At 41.7% G+C, this 22,073-nt stretch overlaps 1 long non-coding RNA gene across 2 annotated transcripts; it reads right to left on the bottom strand.

The window, feature by feature from the left end:
• Nucleotides 1-69: 69 nt before the first annotated feature.
• On the bottom strand, nt 70-21,764 carry LOC125754003 (uncharacterized). 2 transcript variants are annotated; one of them, XR_007407154.1, is made up of 8 exons: nt 21,700-21,764; nt 19,340-19,516; nt 14,780-14,874; nt 14,177-14,322; nt 11,785-11,874; nt 8,915-9,042; nt 6,934-7,035; nt 70-668 (listed from the first exon to the last, which is right to left on the bottom strand). It is a non-coding gene; the product is annotated as an uncharacterized LOC125754003 (long non-coding RNA). The 2 variants fall into 2 exon arrangements; XR_007407153.1 differs by lacking the exons at nt 19,340-19,516; nt 21,700-21,764 and having other exon boundaries at nt 14,780-15,501.
• Nucleotides 21,765-22,073: the final 309 nt, after the last annotated feature.

Genomic DNA, 22,073 nt, shown 5'->3' on the forward strand with positions numbered 1-22,073 from the left:
ACTCTATTTTCTTTTCTTTTTTTTTTTTTTTTTTTTGAGATTTGTATTTATTTATTCATGAGACAGAGGCAGAGACACAGGCAGAGGGAGAAGCAGGCTCCATGCAGGGAGCCCGATGCGGGACTCGATCCCGGGTCTCCAGATCCGGCCCTGGGCTGCAGGCGTTGCTAAGCCGCTGGGCCATCCGGGGATCCCAAGACCCCATTTTCAAAGTGGTTTTGCAGTTAACTCATTTTCCATGAAGCCGCTTTGAATAATGTTGGTCTAAAGTGGTGCCTCGATTGCATAAGCCACCTAGGCCTGCGAGGGAGGCGACTTTGCATCTGTGCTGTACCCGGACACTCTGCTCGACCTCCACCTCAGCAGCGTATAGTACTCCGCATGCACGCGGCTTTTGTTAATGTGCTTCCAAAATCATCCCTAGTCACCTGGAGCGACTCCACGGTTTCTGTCTCGGTGACATCGCACCGTAAGTGAAGTGTGGCTCCTTCCGGCCTGTAAGTGCAACGTCTCCTCCCTGAAGCGTATTCCGTGTACCCCAACCAGGGGAGGGCTCTCCTGTTTGATTTCTCCGGCTCCTAGGGCGCTGGGCCTTCTCCCCGGTGCACTCTCCTGGCATTCCTCTCCAGCCAGCCTGCTGCAGCCATAGCTCCAGGTGTTTCACAGTCCTACCGAGTTAGAACCTAGTAGTTCGTAGGCTAGACAGTCAAGGACCATTTCGGTCACCTCCTCATCCCTTTAATTATACCATGCATTTAGTAAACATTTTAAGTACAGCTTTCAGGTTTAAATTTTAAAACAAGCTATATTGTATCTACCAACAACCTAGTGTTTGTAACAGATGTACAACGATAGGCTTTTTATTTTATATTTTTGGCTTTTATTTATTTATTCATGAGAGACACAGAGGGAGAGAGAGTCAGAGACACAGGCAGAGGGAGAAGCAGGCTCCATGCAGGGAGCCCCACATGGGACTCAATCCTGGGTCCCCAGGATCACACCCTGGGCTGAAGGCAGCGCTAAACCACTGGGCCACTGGGGCTGCCCACCATAGGCTTTTTAAAAATGAGTTTTAGAATGTAACAGTGAAGTCAATTTTGGGATTGGCAGAAAATTCTGTAATGTAGTAAAGGATTTTTGACTAACTGCTGTTTAGATCTTTTGTACAGAGATAAAAATCTGGAGAGAGAATCTCTCAACCTATAGACTAACTTGTGGACACATAAATAGCACTTGAAAATTGTGCTGGCTATTTAATTTGCTAGATCATTGTAATTCTATGTTGAGGAGAAAATCCCTAGGGTTTTGTTTTTTTTTTTTTTTGAAGAATTTATAAGCACATTCATATCTATGGCAGGGATGGCTAATAGCCTACCCAGTATCCAGTTTTCCCAAATAGTGTTTGGGATAACAGTGTGTCCAGCTGAAACAATGGTCACTTCAGGCTCCCTTGCGGCTGGGCATGGCTCTCTGACACATAAATGACCAAGGAGATAGGAGCAAAGTTCACTAGCTGGAACCTTCCAGAAATCATTCTAAAAGAAAACAGACTTGGCAACTTTATTTTGCTCTCACCCTCCCCCTTCCTGCCTAGAAGGGCAGCAGCCATCTTGCAAGCATGAGGAAGAGAACCACTAGCAAGGATGGCAGAGTAGAAAGGCAGAGAGAACCTGGGTCTGCAGTGGCATTCCTGCTTCTTGCAGGAATAAAACAGATGCCTGACTTTTTTGTAAGCCATTATAGCTGGGTTCTTGTTATATGGAGCCAAAAGCAATCCTAGCTGATACAATGTGCCACTTAAAAAATCCCTATCTGGCCTGGTGGGGTCATGCAATCCTAAACCTTAGGCAAATATTAACTTAATTTTCTGTATGAGGTTAAATAAGCATTGTTCACACCATAAACAACCTAGTACACGATATTTCCACAGAAGCCTGTTTTTCTCTTGCGTCTTCGTTCTACCAAATTTTTTTCCCTGACAAACAGAATCTGCACTTGCAACTCACACTGTGTTACGTCTGATATAAACAGAGCTTATGTTTTAGCACTCTGAGGAATCTCTGGAGAGTAGCTAGCACTTAAACAGAGCACCTGGGTGCATTTAGCTGAATCATCCCTTAAAAGGCTCACTCAGTACAGGAGAAAGACACTAGATTTACTTTGTAGTGTTGTTGTTGTTAATGGTGACACGGATTTTTTTTTTTCAAGTTTTTTTTCAAATACCCATTCATTGGTGGAATTTATACAAGGAAACAGCAGATGAATTGAAGCAAATGAAAGTACTGGAAAGGATAGAAATAGTAGCTCTACGTTATAACTAGAAACCTCTATACTCTGCCCTCGTTGTACCCATTACCCATCAGATAGCCAGCAGAAAGCACACAAAGTGTATGCATGGTCAGATGCTATCTGCAGACCCACTCTTCACATTTGTGGGGCCTAGAGCAAGGGTATAAATGGAGGCCCTGGCTTTCTCTTCTGGGTCTCTTCACCTAGGGCTCTGTCCTATGTCCATGTGGACCTGGCATGCTTCTCTGTATGAGCAGCTTAGCTACATATCTCTTCCCTATCCACACTTTCCTGTCAGCCACCCCAGGTCACCCCTCTGGACTAGGGTTGCACTTAAAAGGACTCTCTTGGGGAAAAAACCAAAGGCCCTGGCGGGAGATTTTGGAGCTGCAGGTAAGTATGTCTACTTGACACTAAGGACTCCTCACCCTGAGGTGAGGCACTGGTGGGGAGTTTCTAAAGCCCAGGGCCCAGTGAAGGAGTCCCCAGTAGCTTGGGTCTAGAGTTGCAAGGTAAGATGGGACACTCAGTTCAATTTGAATTTCAGATAAGCAACAAATAATTTTTAGTATATCCGCTGCAATACCAGCAACATGTTATACTAAAAGAAATTATTCATTATTTATCTGAAATTCTTAATGGGGGCCTGTTTTATTGGCCAACTCTCTCAACCCAAAGTGTTCCTTTTTTTTTTTTTTTTTTTTTATGATAGTCACACAGAGAGAGAGAGAGAGAGGAAGAGACACAGGGAGACGGAGAAGCAGGCTCCATGCACCAGGAGCCCGATGTGGGATTCGATCCCGGGTCTCCAGGATCGCGCCCTGGGCCAAAGGCAGGTGCAAACCACTGCGCCACCCAGGGATCCCCCCAAAGTGTTCCTAAGGGCAGTTCTCGCTCCCTGATTAGTCAAATAACTGAAGGCATATGACACCACGACTTTGAAAAAGTGATCATATTCCAGCAGAGAGACAGAAATGCCTGAACTGTGCTAGTAAACTAGATACATATACTGGGGGAGGGTCAGGAAACCGAGGAAATCAAAAACAAGTCTTGGAGAAATGTTGATTTAATATGCGGTAATTAGTACTTAATTGCCTAAGAAAATATTATGACCATCTTATATTCTCAGCTATGTAAAAGACTGACTGTGAATATGAAATAAACATCTTTTAAAATGTGGAAAAATGGATATTGGCAGGAAAGAGTACTTCATGCTAATGGAAGGTAGACATGTAAGTCCCTGAATGTTAGCAGAAAGTCATCTCACTTTATTGATTTTGGCTATTTAAGAAAAGCCATAGACCACTTAATCTTCCTTTTATTTTTTTTTTTTAAGCCATATTGAATTCTGTGTGTTTATCCAATTACATCATGGGAGCTGGGTGGGGAGGGAAACACAGGGAGAGCCACAGTCCTCGAGAGAGTTTAAGTAAAAAAGGTAATTACAGGTTCACATAACTGGAAATAATAGGAGTGAAGCAGAATTTGGGGATAATTGAGTCCTGATTAAGCTAATGAGCTCTTGGCATGGCTCAAGGTAGGGAAAAGAAGCTAAAGTGATCTTCTGGGTAGCACCCTTTGGGCTACTCAATGTACTGTTGTGTTTTCCAGCGATGCTATATAATTGGTATGGATATTCCTCATGCTTATAATACAAATGATCATAAAGTTCAGAGGGGATTATCTTGGTAGAGAAAAGCCAGACATACTAGTTCCCTTGGAACCCCACAACTTTAATAACAACTTTCTGCCTTAAGTTTCTTTGAAGATTTCACCCATGGGAGCCTTTGACAAAGGGAGGCAGCTTCTTTGTAGAGATACCACTTTGGTTATGGAGTTGTTGCCCCTCTGACTAGAAGCAACTGGAAGCAATTATTTGGCTCCTATAGAAACTGAATGCCTGACCTATCAAGGCCTTGGGACTCTTCCCATGGTATCTTCTCATTCTGAGGAGGATCAACATGTACTCAATGTTGTGTAGGAAGGACAAGCCTCACTGATGACATGCAAAACGTGTATTCAGAATGCAGCCAGACTGGCCTTAGTAGTGTCTTAACTTTACACACAAAAAAGTGGCAGCTTTGGATTGACACGGCTTAGACCATAAGGCTAATGACCACTTGTCTGAGTACACTGCTCGTCATGTCCCCCTACATTAGATATGTGGGCCAGGGTAGGGACATAGTGTGTCTGTACATTTTGAAAAATTTACTTGTTGGGCACCTGGGTGGCTCAGTGGTTGAGCATCTGCCTTTGGCTCAGGGCGTGATCCTGGGGTCCTGGGATCGAGTCCCTCATCTGGCTCCCCATAGGGAGCCTGCTTCTCTCTCTGTCTATATCTCTCTCTCTTTCTGTGTGTCTCTCATGAGTAAGTAAATAAAATCTTTTCATTTTTTTTAAAGATTTATGTATTTATTTATTTATGAGAGAGAGGCAGAGACACAGGAGGAGGGAGAAGCAGGCTCCATCCAGGGAGCCCGACGCGGCACTCGATCCCGGGACTCCAGGATCGCGCCCTGGGCCAAAGGCAGGCGCTAAACCACTGAGCCACCCAGGGATCCCCTAAAATCTTTTTTTAAAATTTACTTGTAAAAAAAAAATTATTGTAATGAGGAAGGCTATGGTTATGTGGGAGTAAGAGATATATGGGAAATCTCTATACCTTCTTCTCAATTTTGCTATAAACCTAAAATTGCTCCAAAAACGAAATACTCTTGTCCTTGCATCTGCCCCTTCTAGATGAGAGGTCTAAATACAAGTAGTGGATGATCTAATAAAGGCAAATTTGTAGCTACTAGAATGGAGTACACTGATTTTTGGAGTGGGGGGAACATTGTAAGATCCAAGGGGCTCAGAAGAGGAAGGATATTAATGATCTTTATATTTGAGAACTGCACCTGGAGCCTTCTTCACAAAACCTCTTCCAAATTTTTGCAAATGTCTTAAATTTAACTGATGAGCTCTAACCACTATTTGGGCACCACTCCCATTAATCCTGCCAAGAAGTCTGTTGAAAATAGCAGGAGATGGCTTGTCTCTATACCTCCTAGGGAAAAATAAAAATAAAAAAGCCCTGTCAACATCTCTGGATGTCTTCTCCACTTCTACTTCTATGGTCATCACTCTGTCATTCAGTGGGGCAGAAGAATGCCACTCGACTGGTTATATGAACAAACTGAATAGGCCGGACAGACTGTTCTTAGGCAGACCCTCCAAAAATGCCTACCCTCAATTACTCAGACTGAACTGGGAACCCTGAAACCCACCAGACAGTTGGGAGGCCACACTGGCTGCCCTATCAACCTGTGCTCCCTGACGGCTGGTGGTCCCATTTAGGGATCTTAACAGTTATACACAACACTTGCTTTCCGGGGGCACCATGTGTGCTCCTGGGACTGTGCTTCCTGTATGGAAACTAGGGGTTCACTTGCCTCTCTCTAAAAAAATTGTTGACTTGCACATTAGGGTTAACCATAAGAAACCTTTAAGTATCTAAGGAAACACCATAAGTAGATCGTGTAGCCCTCAGACAACAGCAGAGTTCTCTCCAAAATGAGGCTTGGTTACTTCTGGAAAATTCCAGAGGATTAACTGACTTATTATTGATGTGGTCCCTATGATGCGGGTCCTCCAGTTAGAAAAAGGTGACTCAAAATTTGTCCTTGACTCTAGCTGAAGTGATCACTGACATTACCTTGACCCTGGAAGGCATTCAGATTGTCTTCAATTGACTGGCCAGGGCTGTCATAGATGAATCGCCAGATGTCTTCTTTGCAGATCAAGGCAGAGTCTGTGTAGTGTCTAATACTATACCTTAGGACACCTCGGTGGCTCAGCAGTTGAGCATCTGCCTTCGGCTCAGGGCGTGATCCAAGGATCCAGGATCAAATCCCACATTGGGCTCCTTGCAGGGAGCCTGCTTCTCCCTCTGCCTGTGTTTCTGCCCCTCTCTCTGTGTGCATCTCTCATGAATAAATAAATAAAATGTAAAAAAAAAAAAAAAAAACCCAAAACCCTTTAATACTACTTGTATTAATACCTCAGGCCAAGTGGAAACGTCAATATAGAAACTAAAGGAGAAAGCCAGAAAGCTATGTAAGACTCTGATGACTTTTGGAATTTGTTCAGCTAGTTGTATCCAGGATCCTAGGGGTATGATTGTGGTCGCTACTGCAGTCTGGCCCTATTCTGCTACAACTGGAATGCTGTGGACAGTAGCCTTAATTAAATGCTGTGCGAGATAGATTAAATGGGTTCAGGGGGTGACTGGCTGGCTCAGTCAGTAGAGCGTGCCACTCTTGATCTCAGGGTTATAAGTTCGAGCCCCATGTTGGGTATAGAGGTTACTTAAAATAAAATCTTCATTGGGGCACCTGGAGTGGCTCCATTGGTTAAGTGTCCAACTCTTAATTTTGGCTTAGGTCATGATCTCAGGGTTGTGAGTTCAAGCCCTGTATCAAGCTCCGTGTCAGGCTCCCTGTAAGGCTCCAAGATCAACAGGAACTCTACTTCTCTCCTTTTCCCTCTCCCTCTGCCCCTTCCCCTGCTCTCTCTCTCTCTCTAAAATAAATAAATAATAAATAAATAAATAATAAAAAAATAAAATCTTCAAAAAATAAATAAATAAATGGATTCAGCCCTTACCTCTGTAAGTCAGATTAATTATAGTGGCTAACAGAGTGGCATACTCATCGGAAACTTCTCCATGAGTCTCTCATGTTTCTGCACATCTTGTTCCAGACTGTCCTGTCAAAGATCATTGTATTGTGAGCACTCTTGGAAGACAGAGAGAGTTTCCTCTCAAGCAAAGGGCAGGTTTGTTTACAGCCTTGTAAGATAGATAGTGTTTCCTTGAAGGCAAAAGTCAGGTAAGGTTACTACCCTATAAGATTTGAACTCAGGGCCACCAACTCAGGTTCCTTCTCCTGTAATGGTACCCACTGTCCACTCAGGCCTCTACATCATGCAGTGGAAATCTGGACTCAGACTGCTGCCACTGCTGAAGAAGAAGAAATGTCAGTGCCATGGCTACTCTTTCTCTGTGAATAATATAAAGCCTTTGGTCTCTGATCCAGGAATACTGTTAACAACATCCACAAACCTGTGGCAGGCTAATTTGCTAGCTTGTAAGCGGGATAAAGTCTGGTGCCTTTCACAGTTCTTACTACCATGCTATCAAAATTCTAGATTTCCTCCTGTATTCAATAATGATTCTCAAGGAGATTGTCAGGAATAAGAAAGGTACAATTTATCTACTGGACTAGAGGAGCCAGCAGGGCATCAAGTGGAGACAACCAATGAAGAGTTGGATATTGTGGTATTTGGTGTATGAGTGATATTAAAGACATGGATTTGGTTAAGGTTACCCAGGAAGAACACATAAGTGGTACACCTGAGCCCGCTCACATCTCATAAAAGCCAATTTTGTCCAGATCTTCCTAATTCTATGTTCATCTTGGTAGCTTGAAGTTGACCATATGAGAGTTTTAATGCTATGGAAATTAATAAATGCTACAAACCAAAGCTCCCCCTGCCCAATCCTATGAGAGCTAGTTACCAGCATGCCACAGACCATGGTATAGCTGATAAACAACGGGGAGCAGGTTCCTTAATCTATTTCTTCTTCTGTGAAATGTGGAGGATAATTTTCCTATATTGTGGGATTGCTTAGAGGACTGGACAAGGGAATCTGCAAGCATGTAGAATAATGTTGGTATATATTGTATTTAATTGAATTTAAGATGCTACCAAATTAAAGATTTAGCCTTAATTATGTCATTCAGCCCAGAGAGAATAAACACTGCTAACTCACTATGCTTTCTTACCACATGATTGTAAGACATGTCTCAACTTCAATAATGGTAAAACTGAAAAAATATCTTAGAATGAATGAAATACAGTGGCTTGCTTATAAAATGCTTCACTAATAGCATATTATGACTATGACCAGCTACAATGTGTGTGTAGGGCCACCTGGGTGGCCAGTCAGTTGAGCCTCCAACTCTTGGTTTCATCTCAGCTCGTGATCTCAGGGTCATGGAACAGAGCCCCACATCAGACTCTGCACTCAGAGTGGAGTCTACATGGGATTTCTCTCCCCTCTTCCTTTTGCCCCTCAAATAAATAAATGAATCTTTAACATAATAAATAAAATGTGTGTATATATGTAGTAAACAGTCATGTCTTATTCTACTATTTTAATCATTAATTTATCCAAAACTTCTAAAAAGAAAATTGCTGAGAAGTTAGTTTTAATGAATGCACAACATATAAGTAGGAGGGGAGGAGGAGACTGGAAATGTGTCTGTTTTTCAAAATAAACCCAAACACACAATGAAATGAATTTTGAATTTCAAAATAGTTTTTTTTTTTTTAAGATTTTATTTATTTGAAAGAGAGAGAGAGAGAATGAGGGGGGTGGGTAGAGGAATCTCAAGCAGATTCTGTACTGAGCACAGAGCCATGGAGGACTCAATTTCAGGACCCTGAGATCATGACCTGATCCCAAAATCCCGAGTTGGCTGCTTAATCAACTGGACCACACAGGTGCTCCTCAAAATAGTTTCTTTTAAATGAAGATTTAAACATACAAGAAACATCAATGGGACCATACAATAATACTTACAATCATAAATAAGTGAATGCACAGTTAGGAGTCCCCTGAACAATTTTTCTGTATTTTAGAACAGCCTGTAAACTTCTGTGAAAATGACGGGAGTATTAAATGTATTTATTTGACTCATTATGTTCATCCTGCGAAAAGGAAAGGGAACTGTAAATAATTACAAAGGAAGGGAATTGTCTAAAGTGTAATTATCTCAAGTCCATGGGAATGAATTTATATTGTATAAAGAAAAACTCCTGGAAACAAATGAATCAGGTTGCCAAACTTGGAGAGAGAAGAGAGACTACTATATTCGCACAGGAGAACTTCAAAGAGAAATATTCATTGTTTTGTTTTTACATCGTTGGAACTAAAAATAAACCAGAAGAGCCTGCCATGATTATGTGAAAAATTTACAGCTATTACACAGAATACAGAGTTTCAAGCAGGTTATAAAATACAATGACCTTCAGTAAAACTTTACTCGAAACTTCACAGAAGTAATCTCCAATTCCCTCTGTGGAAGCTTAATGTGCAGCATAGAAAGATCTGGCTTTTGACCTCAAAATAACTCCAGAGCTCAGCACACAGTTTCCGGACTCATTGCCTAAATGCATGCTTGCCAGCTGACCACAGCTGAGGCGGTCTGATGGAAGTAGTGTGCAAATCATTTTTCAGACCGTGATGGGAAGGACACTCCCAAAAACCAGTGTAATGGACGTGGCATGAAATTTTCAATCAGGAGACAGATTTCTATGACATGTAGACATGTGCCTTGGGCAAAGCAGCTTGTCATGCTCGGAGTTCTTATCAAAAGGAAATAATAAAACTTGCCTCTTAAGAATCATGAGACTCCTGAAAGGATCTACACATATTTTTTTTACACATATTTTTTAAAGTGCTTTTTAAGTTGTAAAAGTCTTTTACACATATAGTAAGTGAATTATTATTACTACAACCCTGCAGGGCCCGCAAAGCAGCAATCATCATACTGTTGTATCATGAACTTGGGATACGACTCCACACAAATGAGTAGTAAATAATTATTCGAAAATGAAGGCATATTAAGATGTCTTCGTAACCCAAACAAGTGTTTCAAGGTAGAAATGCCACTTTTTTTTTTTCTATTATAAAGTCTAAAAGAATGTGAGAAATTTCAGGGCTTTTAATTCAGACTGGGATTTGAATCTGGATTCAACATCTTACTAGCTGTGTGACAGTGGGCAGTTGACTCAACCTTTCTGAGTTTAGGGAGGCCCTACCTCCCAGGCTTGTGGGTTTTCCATTGTGTAAAATGCCAACCTAGATCAATAAATTCTAGCTTCTTCTCTCTGCTTTTAGATACTTTGTCTGTTTTCCTTACATTTTGCAGGGAGCTCTGGAAAAATCCAACATGGTTTTGGGTAATGCTTTATAGACTGGTAATAGCATTTTTTCCCACCCTTCCTGTATACTAGGTACTGTGTTGAGTCTTCATGATTAATCTTGTCTTTTCATTTAATCCTTGCACAACCCTATAAGGAAGGTATTAATGTACCGTATTAGTTTACTGTTATTATCGTAACAACCAGCATTTCAGTGGCTTAAAGCAACACAAATGAATTCTCTCATGGTTCTGAAGATCGGAAGTTCAAAACAGGTCTGCAGGGGCTGTGTCCCTCCAGGAGACTAGTGGACAATCCATGCCACACCTTTTCCAGCTTCTAGAGAATACTCACTCTCCTTGGCTCAAGGCCCGTGCAACCGGACCTCTGCTTCTGCTGCCACTTCTCTCACTTTCCTGCCTCCCTCTTTCCTGTGTAAGGACCCTGGTGATTACATCACACCCACCTGAATAATCTCCCCCTCTTAAGATCCTTAGTCACAACCACAAAGCCCTGTTTGCTGTGTAGGGTAACATACTCACAGGATTTGGGGATTAGGAAACTTCTCTTGGAGAAGTCATCGTTCTGTCTACCATACATGCCTGTGGAACAAACGAGGGAAGGGGGACTTCATAACCAGAACCCAGGTTCTGAGTCTTGACAGCAATCTCCCCACTTACTGTCTACCCAGAAGCAATGAGGCCATTTGGTTTGTGGGAGTGTGTTTCGTTTTGGGCGTGGTTGCGACATTTGCTAAATAAGGATCAGATGTGAGTTGATTTTGTGCATTGTCTTGAGCCCAGGAGCCATATTTATTGTCTACCACCCCACTGATCACCTTCAAGAAAAATTTAGGACCTAGCTGGAAATGTACCAGTTGTTACAGAGAATTAAACAAAGACCCAGAGCATGTTGTCCTTGAGGCCATTTCCAAGACCAACAGTAAAAAAGTACAAAAGTATACGTGTCAGACTGAAGCCCAGGTGGGCCTTGCTGCCCCCACTGGGAAGGATAATTAGCATATTCTGTAACATGGAATTCTTTTGTGAGTCTTTTGCAATGGAGTTGTTGACTTGCTCCACTTACTCTATCTTGATTACCATTTGCTCATGAAAATACTGATTGAGGTTGAAACTTTGCTTGCCTTTTTTTTTTTTTTTTTTTTTAAGATTTTATTCCTGAGAGACACAGAGAGAGGCCGAGACACAGGCAGAGGAGAAGCAGGCTCCCTGCAGGAGCCTGATGAGGCTCTTATCCCAGGACCCCAGGATCACAACCTGAGTCAGAGGCAGACGCTCAACCGCTGAGCTACCCAGGGGTCCCAAAACTTTGTTTTCTATTTAAAGTTTGGAGTTTCTGCCTACTTACAGGAATTCAAGCAATAATCCCTGCTGTGGATAGGAGTTCTGCTCAAACCAAGTTTTCCTCACTAAAGATTGATGAGAACCATTTCACTAAGATGGGAATTTAGAGGGACATATAAGCAAGTCCCCCAATAATGAGCATGCTAGTTCCTTTAAACATTACCTCTTTTCATTCCCTGCTTTTGCCAGATTTGAAAACAGCTTGCTTTCTGAGGAAAATGCTGATGCTATTTATATCTTGTGTGGAGGAAACCTGGAAAGGAAGAGACACGGGCATTTGAGATTTCAGCAATTGCAGGGCCTCAGGAAAAGGAAAGAAGCAGAGAAGAGAAAGGGAAAGGGGAGAAGAAAGGAAGAAGGACATAGTAGGGGTGGGGTGAGGGGTGGAGAAGGAGCAGAAGGAAATCCCACAGCACAGCAGTAACTGCCCATTTCCATGGGTGTGAAGGATGGGATCACAATTCCAATCCTCTGTTGAATATTTTGTGTTTGTTTGTTTTAATTTAGAAGGAGCCAAAATGAGACATTTGTAGGTGACCGGGTCCTAGGGCTGTTTGTCACTGCTAACACCAGCTAACTGACTCTCTCAGGCTGCTCCCCGCAGCTTGAGTTAGGATGAGAATATTCTTGGAAGCAGAGGCTGAAGGAGGGATGGGAGGAAGCAAGAGGAGGAGGAAGAGAGGCAAGAAAGGCCTCTGCCTTGCTGGGGCCGCCGGTCAGGTGCTGAGCTGGCTGAGTGGCCTCTGACCTCTGAGAACAACTGGAATCTCGGCTCCCTCAGCAGTTTCAGGAATGTTCGGATTGCACATGTGATACTCCAAAGTGCGCAAAGTACATGCAGATGTGGATGAAAACATGTCTCTAGGACCTGGGGCTCTGAAACCTTGTGCCATTCAGGGATCAGGAAAGTGAACCCTAGGCCCAGGAGAGGAGCTGACCCTCCGGAAGCACCATGAGTTCCTGTCAATGTCAGTGGCTGGTGGCTTCCGGGGGTGGAGGGGGTGGTGGTGGGGATTTGGGAAAACACCGCATGTCAGGGGGTGGACGGGGTCAGGAAAGCCATGTGTGAAAAGGAGAAAGTACTCTATCCTGGGCAGTACCTATAATGAGGCCACTATTTGTTTATCTGGTTGACTCTGAAGCTTCTCTCTCTCTCTCTCTCTCTGCTGCTTTTCTTCCCCAGTTTGTCCATATTCATGGCTTTGAACACAATCAGTGCCCTGACTCCAACGCCAACATGAAGCTTCTTCTTTATGCACCTCTGGCACCGTAATTCTATATTCATAATTCTGTTAAGGTGTTTGTATCTGGTAAAAAATTATTGCTTAGCTCTTCATATAATCCAATAGTAATATATTATCTACTGAAAAACAGAGGAGTGACATAACAAACAGCTTTCCTTTGGATAATTACCTCTTGCCTGTTGCCAGATCTTAAGGGTCCATCTTCCAGTCCTTTCTCTATAGGACCACAATAAAGTGTTCCAGAAGGATTAGCTAATGGCCTGCTGGCTTCACTTAATTTCCTTTGAGAAGATTTATCTTTATTTGTGTCTATACTAGCGACTGGATAGCAGCACTTACAGGTTTGTGAAGCACTCTTCTCTTATGTACCATTAACGCAATGAGTAAAGATCAGAATGTTATCATTTTTCTCATGTGTCACTGCCAGAAATGAAACATGTGGTAGCTATTTCACGAAAAGAATTTTTTTACTAACAAAACTCATAAACTGTGGAAATCTAATAATCAAGACACTTCATAAAAGAAATTTTCTTTAAAAACATTTTTGTTATTCCTGTCTGTTGACATTTGGTCAAGAATGGATCTTTTATTTATTTATGTTTTAAGATTTTATTTTTTAAGTAATCTCTACGCCCAACATGGGGCTTGAACTCATAACCCCTAGACCAAGAGTCACACGCTCCACTGACTAAGCCAGCCAGGTGCCCCAGGAATGGATCTTTTAAATTTAAGTTATTAACCTAATCCTCTGAGCTAATTAAATAAGGTGTTGGCCACTCAGGAAGAAGCCTCCATGGGCTGATGTGAGGCAGTGAAGATTTGCCTTTGGTGTGACTTTTCTCCATTCACTGTGCCTTCTCAAGAGGTTTTCCAGGAGAAGTAAATTTGTAAATTAACCACCATTTTGAGGCCTGCAGTGAATCAGGCCAAACTGTGCTGCACCTTATACTTGAATTCTCATAGCAATTCTCTGAGGTGAATAGTACTCCTATTTTACTTTTATTTTTACTTAATTTTTTAAAGATTTTATTCATTGATTTGAGAGAGAGAGCATGCAGAGAGAGAGAGAGTGAACAGGGGGAGGGAGCAGAGGGAGAGGGAGCCGCAGTGGGGCTGGATTCCAGGACCCTGGGATCTTGACCCCTGCCAAAGGCAGACACTCAACTGACTGAGTCACCCAGGTGCCCCAGCCTTATTTACTTTTGATACATTCAGATCTCACCAGTCTTTGATTGCAAATAAGGTTGCAATTTTTTTTAATGCTCAAGTTATGACACTTTGAACATCCTCTGACTAGGGACAATAAATGACCTGTCATCGCACTGTCCTTGGTACATGGTGAGTGTCTCCGCTGAATGTCTTGGCCATGGAGCAGCCTTGGCTCTTTCGCTCCAGCTTCCCTGTAAAGTCGCCAACCCAGGCGTATGTACGGTGCCAGTCCCTGCGCTGTGGAAGAGCTTCAATAGGGCAAGGAGATGAAAGCAGACAAAGATACTCATCATTGAATCTTCACAATGTGTTTTACCCACATTACCCATTCGTCCACATGAACACCCTGTGAAATATGTTCTATTATTATCTCCATTTTATGGGGTGAAGGAAGAAAAGGGGCCTCTGAGAGGCTGAGGAATGTGTTCAGCTAGCAGTCGGCAGGCATCAGCCACACATTTAGGTTTTTCTCCTCCCAAGCACTTTAACTGCTGTGCCAGTTAGTATTACTCCATTGCTGCTAGATTATAGTAATAGATTTATTGCCAGATACATGCTCTTAAAATACATGTTTGATTTAATTCTGCCTCAGAGTAGTAAAAGCCCATACAAATTCTATTCAACATGATTGTCTTCGTCTGCTCAGGCTGCCATAACAAAACATCATAGACTAAGTGGCTTAAACAACAGACATTTAATTCTCACAGTTCTAGGGCTGGAAACTCTTAAGATGAAGGTGCCAGAGCATTCGGTTCCTTGTTGAGGGCCTACTTCCTGGTTCATAAAAGGCCATCTTCCCACTGATACTCATATGGCATGGAGAGAGAGAGAAAAGAGAGAGGGAGAGAGAGAGAGAGAGATCTGTATCTCTTCTTATAAGACACAAATCCCATTGTGAGGCTTCACCCACATGACCTAATTACCTCCCCAAGGCCCTACTTCTAAATATCATCACATTGAGAGTTAGGGCTTCAACCCACAGGAATTTTAAGGCGATACAAAGAGTCCAGAACAAAGATAAGTAAAGAAAACTATTTAACAGGAGATGTGTGTCTCCTTTCATGTCAGAACTGTCTTCTATTTTCTTACATCCGGGTATATTTTTAAATACCTTAAATATTACAAAAGTGAATTTGTTCTAGGGTAATTAATTACATGCCCTGGTTTCCCCAGTACAGATTTGGTTTATGCCTGCTGTCCTGGTGGAATTATTAATAACACCCCTTCTCAGGCTCTCAAAAGTATCCTGGTTTGAATAATAAATTATATGGGCATCCTTTTATTACTAATACTTCAAAATATTTGCAGATTAGAAAATGTTGATTAGAAAATGTTCTGAAGCTGGGTGATAGGTATAAGAGAATTTATTTAATTTCCATACTAAAAAACCTTATATAGTTAAATTTTTATAGTTATGGTTTAAACAAATACGGAATTTTTTTTTAAGATTTTATTTATTTATTCATGAGAAACACAGAGAGAGAGAGAGAGAGAAGCAGAGACACAGGCAGAGGGAGAAGCAGGCTCCATGCAGGGAGCCCGACGTGGGACTCGATCCCGGGTCTCCAGGATCACACTCTGGGCTGAAGGCGGTGCTAAACTGCTGAGCTACCCAGGCTGCCCTGGAATATTTATTTTTAAGTTCAAGTAATTATATCTCTCTTTCAAATATAAACATATCATTAATAAAGCAATAACTTACCATTCTTTTCTCACGTACAAAAAAAAAAAAATGTGTTCCTGAAAAGTTGTTATAACTGAAAAGCACACAAATTGAACTATTATAATTGAAATGTTTTTGAATGAACTCCAAATATCTGTTATAGTAAAAGAATAGAAGGAATACTGTCACTTGATAAATAATCTCTTTGTAAAAGGATTATGTTTTTAAGAGGGTAGAGGGAAGGGGTGCTTGGGTGGCTCAGTCAGTTAAGTGTCTGCCTTCAGCTCAGGTCATGATCCCAGGGTCCTGGAATTGAGCCCCTTATCAGGCTCCCTGCTCAGTGGAGAGCCTGCTGCTCCCTCTGCTTGTGCTCTCTCTCTTTCTGTGTCAAACAAATAAATAAAATGTTTTTAAAAAATTTAAGGGGAGCCTGATGTGGGACTTGATCCCAGGACCCTGGGATCATGACTTGAGCCAGAGGCAGACTCTCAATCACGGAGCCACCTAGGTGCCAAAATTTTTAATTAAAAAAAAAAAAAAAAAAAGAAAAGAAAAGAAAGAGGTTAGGGGGAGGATAATACACAAAAACTTCCTGAAGATGACACTTGAACCAAAGATTATAGGATGAATAAGAAATAGTGATGTAGAGGGAAATACCAGGAAACCAAGTACATTAGAGACTTCTAATAATTTAATGATGTAAAAATGGACATTGAAAGATTGTTCAGTTTAGGAGAGCTGAATCCAGATCATGAAGGGGAAATAGAAATAGGACTTCGAGAATTGAATTGGAAGCAAGTTAAATGGAGACAACTAGGGGAAACTATCTAAAAGCTAGCTCTTTTTATTTTTACTTTATTTTTCTGTTTTTTTTTTAAAGATTTTATTTATTTATTCATGATAGACATAGAAAGGGTGGGGGCAGAGACACAGGTGGAGGGAGAAGCAGGCTCCTGAAGGCAGGCGCTAAACCACTGAGCCACCCAGGGATCCCCTCATTTTTATTTTTAATATGATTTTCAGAGTCCTAAACATGGCCTCTCTGTTTTCTTTCTTTCTTTTTTTAAAATTCCAGTGTAGTTAACACACCGTGTTACATTAGTTTCAGGTGTAAAATATAGTGACTCAGCAATTATACACATTACTCAGTGCTCATCACGAGAAGTGTACTCTTAATCCTCTTCACCTATGTCATCCATCCCCCCATGCCTCCCCTCTAGTAACCATCTGTTCTCTACAGTTAAGAGTCCGTTTTTGGTTTGTCTTTTTTTTCTTTGTTCATTTGTTTTGTTTCTTAAATTCTACATATGTGTGAGATTATATGGTATTTATCTTTCTCTGATCTATTTCACTCAGCAGTATAGCCTCTAGGTTCATCTGTGTTGTTGCAAATGGCAAGATCTCATTCTTTTTTACGGCCAAGTAATATTTCTCTACATATAGGTATGTGCATATGTATACACACACCCCACATCTTCTTTATCCGTTCATTAGTCAATGGACACTTGGGCTGCTTTCAGATAAAGAATATAGCTCATTGCCAGGCATGCAGTAAGAACTCAACAAATGTTAAAATTTTTCTTGATGGTAAAGTGATATATTATTTCCAGTAGAATGTTAAATGACAGCAACAAGCACTCTTGGAATTTATTACTTTTTACTACCCTACTCTTTTGTAATTGAAAACATAGACTCAAAATATTTAACATGTCTAACTGGGTAGCATGGAAGTAATAATTTTATCAAAAAGATGCTTAGGTTAGTTTTGCACTCTCTCATTAATTAAGCCAGCCAGTCAGTCATGAACTATTTACTGAATGCCCAGTATGCACAAGCTAGGACCTGTGCAATTAGAGCCAGAAAAGTGTGCAATCTGAAAGCAGGACACAATGAAAAACAGATATGGTCACAATATTAGAGTCTAGGTTTACTTGGTGGAATTAAGAAATCCTAGTTACGAGTTGCCAGGCTGGTTCAGTTGGTACAGCATGAAACTCTTGATCTTAGAGTTGGTAGTTTGAGCCCCACATTGGGTGTAGAGACTACTTAAAAATAAAATCTTAAAAAATAAGAAATCCTGGATAAATTATAAATCTTGTCATTAATCAGTAGTATACCTTTCCACCCTGGCCATAGAGTTATTCCTATGTTTTAACAAGGAACAAAGATGTCTCCGATGTGCTTTTCACTTGTACATTTTCTACGCCTGGAGGCTTAATACAGTCTATGAAAAATCTTTCTTTCATTCTTTTCATTGTCCCCCAAAGCCTCAAGACTTAGGGCCTTTGAAATAAATCAATACTGAATTCATTGACTTAGGCATTCCAACAGAACAAAGAGAACTTCAGAGACTAGACAAAGTATGAAAAACATTTGGAATATTTTCTTCCTGAAGTGCCCACTTTTTTCTTATTGGAAAGCAACAGTTAACAGTATTCTCGCCGCAGAATTGTCATGCTTTGCTTGCAAACAAACTAAAAACCTTGTCAACTGTCCCCTGCCCAAGTTAATTCAATAGCTTTGGGGTTGCTAAAATTCTCTCTTGGCTTCTCAATCAATAAACAGCAGGAAACCTTGGCTCTTTATTAGGGTATTTTCAGTTGCAAGACAGCCCAACTCAAACTGGTTAACAATAACTAGAACCGTTTAACAATTAACTAGTTTAAAGGTGATACAGCTTTCAAAATGGATTGATTTAGGGGATCCCTGGATGGCTCAGTGGTTTAGTGCCTGACTTCAGCCTGGGGTGTGATCCTGGAGGCCCAGGATCGAGTCCCACGTCAGGTTCCCTGCATGGAGCCTGCTTCTCTCTCTGCCTATGTCTGTGCCTCTCATGAATAAATAAATAAAATCTTCAAAATGGGTTGATTTAGCAGTTCCGTGGTATCAGAAGAACCCCATTAGGGGAGAACTCAAATGTCATTCTTTTTTTCTTTTTCTTGTCTTTCCTAGAGTCTTACTGTCATAAAATATGCAATCTCATAGCTAGAAAGCCTGTCTAGAATCAGGCCTACAAATACATGATATGATCTCCAGTAAACTTCAAATCTCATTAGCCTTAGAAATCTCACTCACTGGGGGATCCCTGGGTAGCTCAGCGGTTTAGTGTCTGCCTTCAGCCCAGGGCGTGATCCTGGAGTCCCAGGATCAAGTCCTGGGATCGAGTCCCACGTTGGGCTCCCTGCATGGAGCCTGCTTCTCCCTCTGCCTGTGTCTCTGCCTCTCTCTCCCTCTCTCTGTGTATCTCATGAATAAATAAATAAAATCTTAAGAAAAAAAAATCTCACTAACCTATTATCCCCTAAAATAATATTGCCTCTACAATACCTTGCTCAAAGAAACTTTGCATGATAAGGGGAACAAAGAATTTGGTAGCAGAGGATTACTGCTACTACCCCACTGCATAATTATGAGATTTATGGCAAGCTATAACCTCAATGTTTTTCAGTTTCCTAATCTGTAAAATTGAGTTTACTAATAGTGTGTTCGCAGACTTTATGAAGACTATCTGACGAACTCCTATAGCAACCACATTACTGAATGATAATCCAGTAGGAGCATTATTTGAATGTCTGGAGTTGAAAGTCCAGTTCCTTGTTTACCTGTTGTGTGTGGCTGCCTTCGTGATATTATGGCAGAATGGAGTGGCTGGAAAAGAAACTCAATGCTTAAAGTATTTACTCTCTGGCCCTATGGGAAAAGTTTGCTGACCACTGCCCGGTAAAAGGAAGGCTTTAGTACCAGAGTTGCAGCTTTACGAGTCTTGTTTTTCTGGATCACTGGAAAAGAGGGAGAACAATTTAGGAACGTCCATATTTTTACCCAAAAGATATGAGTCAGAACCCCAACAAGAAACAGATGGCCATTTGAACACAGACTTATTTAAAAAGGTATGAATTTAGGAGCTGGGGTTCACCACCTGAAGGGGTAAGGGAACCATTGCCAGAAACACTTAGGAGATGACTGTGTAGAGTTAGTATCCCAGAGAAAAATGAGGACTTCTCGTGGAGGGACAGAGCCAACCCCAGGAGATCTTGCAGTGGGGAAGGCAAGGGAATAAATACCCTGCCTTTGATTTCCTCTTCTCTTTTCTTACTGGGACTCCTCGTTAGCTAAACCCAACCACAGCGACAGAAGACCCAAGAACGCATCATTATAGTCCATACCATTCAGCCTCCTGGGCAGAGGGCAGGGCAGAGGTAAACTATGGTGGGGCAAATAGAAAATATGTGGTACAGAGAGCTATCTTGGGGGTGCCCATGAGCAAAATGAAGAAATATAGCAGTAAAACAGATTGCTACTCAAGCTCCTCTTAGAGGGTCTCTTGGTAGAATGACATCCTGGTAGCAACAAGCATACTTAGCATCCAGATCCTGGTTTCTAAATATCCTCCTCCAATAAAAGGAACTAGTGCTCCTTGGGGAGATGTCTTGCTGGGACATGTAAATCTGGGACAAAGTAAATATAAGTTGAGCGTGGAGTGATCTCGTTTTGCCAAAGTAAGGAAGAGCTAACATAGGAAACAGGAGTCAGCTGAAAGGGGCTCCCACTGACAAACTGAAACAATTTGAACATCAAATAAAAATAGTTCAGATTGAATTTCAGACTAAATAGGGGTACATGAACACATCACAATATAAATAAACGGGGAGATGGGCAACTGGGTGGCTCAGATGGTAAAGCGTGTGCCTTCGGCTCAGGTCATGATCTCCCAGTCCTGTGATCAAGCCCAGCATCAGGCTCCCTGAACAGTGGGGAGTCTGCTTCTCCCTCTTCCTCTGCCTCTCACCTCCACTTTAGCTCTCTCTCTCTCTCTTAAATGAATAAATAGAACCTTTTTTTTTTTTAATTAATTTATGATAGTCACAGAGAGAGAGAGAGAGGCAGAGACACAGGCAGAGGGAGAAGCAGGCTCCATGCACCGGGAGCCTGACTTGGGATTCGATCCCGGATATCCAGGACCGCGCCCTGGGCCAAAGGCAGGCGCCAAACCGCTGCGCCACCCAGGGATCCCTAAATAGAACCTTAATAAATAAATAAGGAGAAAGGAAAGTTCTACCTTATAGTAAAAGTTTTAAAATATATCCCTACAAAGTATCTATTAAGTACTTACTAATCAGTGAACACAAAGTATTCATTAGTTAACTTTATAGTGGAGAAACTTGGCAAACACCACACTGACAAATGTGGTGACAAATGTCATTATCAATAATGAGACAAATCAGGGTGCCTAGTGGCTCAGTCAGTTGAGGATCCAAATCTTAATCTGGGGTTGTGAGTTCAAGCTCCGTGTTGGGCTCCACATTGGGCACAGAGCCTACTTAAAAAAAAAAAAAAAAAGTTGCCTTCAGCTGAGCACCCAACTCTTGGTTTCAGCTCAGGTCATGATCTTTGGGTCATGGGATCAAGCCCCACATACGGCTCCATGCTCAGTTTGAGAATCTCTCTCTCCTCCTCCCGTTCCCCTGAGGCAAACCATGTGCCCCTCATATAATGCAATGAGGAAAACATAGCATCAATTCTATGTTTTGTTTTTTTTTTAAGATTTTGTTTATTTACTCATGAGAGACACAGAGAGAAAGGCAGAGACACAGGCAGAGGGAGAAGCAGGCTTCTTGCAAGGAGCCGATGCAGGACTCGATACCCAACCACGGCATCACACCCTGAGATACTCAACGGCTGAGCCACCCAGGCATCCCACTTCTATGGTATTCTTACAGATGTGTGTAAATCATGAAGATATATTAGATTCACCCAAACCAGTGGATAATTAAATGATTACTAACCTGCATTCTTTAAAAAAATGATGGATTTTAGATTTATTTATTTATAAGTAAATAAGGCCCAAAACTCACAACCTTGAGATCAAGAGTCACATGCTTTACCAACTGAGCCACCCAGGCACCCCAAAAAAACAACAGATTAACTAAAGACAAAGAAGGTCTGCAAAGCAATTGCTTACTGAAGGAAGCGGAAAAGATGTCGTAACTAAACCCAACACGTGACCTGCGGCCGGATCCTGGACCTATAATGAAAATTACGGGGACAATATTCAGAATTTGAATGAGGGTCTGAGGATCAGGAGGCACTTTGAATCATTAATTTTCTTTTTTTTTTTTAAGATTTTATTTATTTATTCATGAGAGACACACAGAAAGAGGCAGAGACACAGGCAGAGGGAGAAGCACACTCCCTGTGAGGATCCCCATATGGGACTCGATCCCAGAACCCTAGGATCAGGACCTGACCCAAAGGCAGACACTCAACCTCTGAGCCACCCAAGTGTCCCCACAATGGGCAAATCCTGGAGAAGGGTATATAGCGCTTTTTATACAA

The sequence above is a fragment of the Canis lupus genome, chromosome 29 (assembly GCF_003254725.2).
Source record: "Canis lupus dingo isolate Sandy chromosome 29, ASM325472v2, whole genome shotgun sequence".
Taxonomy (NCBI): Eukaryota; Metazoa; Chordata; class Mammalia; order Carnivora; family Canidae; genus Canis; species Canis lupus.